We start from the raw sequence: 586 nt of genomic DNA on the forward strand, positions 1-586 counted from the left end.
CCAGTGACGACACTGCGGTGCCGGTCGCGAAGGGGGGGACGAACGTGTTAACATGTTCCTCTTCGCGAGTTTAAAGAGATGAATGGGGGTATACGGAGAGGTGTGACCCGTGGATTTCCAGCGGCTTAGGGCTGTGTGTGTGAAGGGCGCCGTTCCGCTCTTACGAACCGGTGTGCCGTGCCGTACCGACGTCGCCATCAGACAGCCTAGGTCGATTTATTTCGGACTAGACGTATGTTTGCTTTGGAACGCCGCGGCAGCTGATGCATTGGAATTTCAGCAGCTGATCATTTTGTGCATTTCGCACATCATCACTATCACAGCATCATCAACACCAGCATCATCAACACCAGCATCATCAACACCAGCATCATTAACACCAGCATCATCAACACCAGCATCATCAACACCAGCATCATCAACACCAGCATCATCAACACCAGCATCATCAACACCAGCATCATCAACACCAGCATCATCAACACCAGCATCATCAACACCAGCATCATCAACACCAGCATCATCAACACCAGCATCATCAACACCAGCATCATCAACACCAGCATCATCAACACCAGCATCATCA

Source organism: Volvox carteri (assembly GCF_000143455.1).
Source record: "Volvox carteri f. nagariensis unplaced genomic scaffold VOLCAscaffold_3, whole genome shotgun sequence".
Lineage (NCBI taxonomy): Eukaryota > Viridiplantae > Chlorophyta > Chlorophyceae > Chlamydomonadales > Volvocaceae > Volvox > Volvox carteri.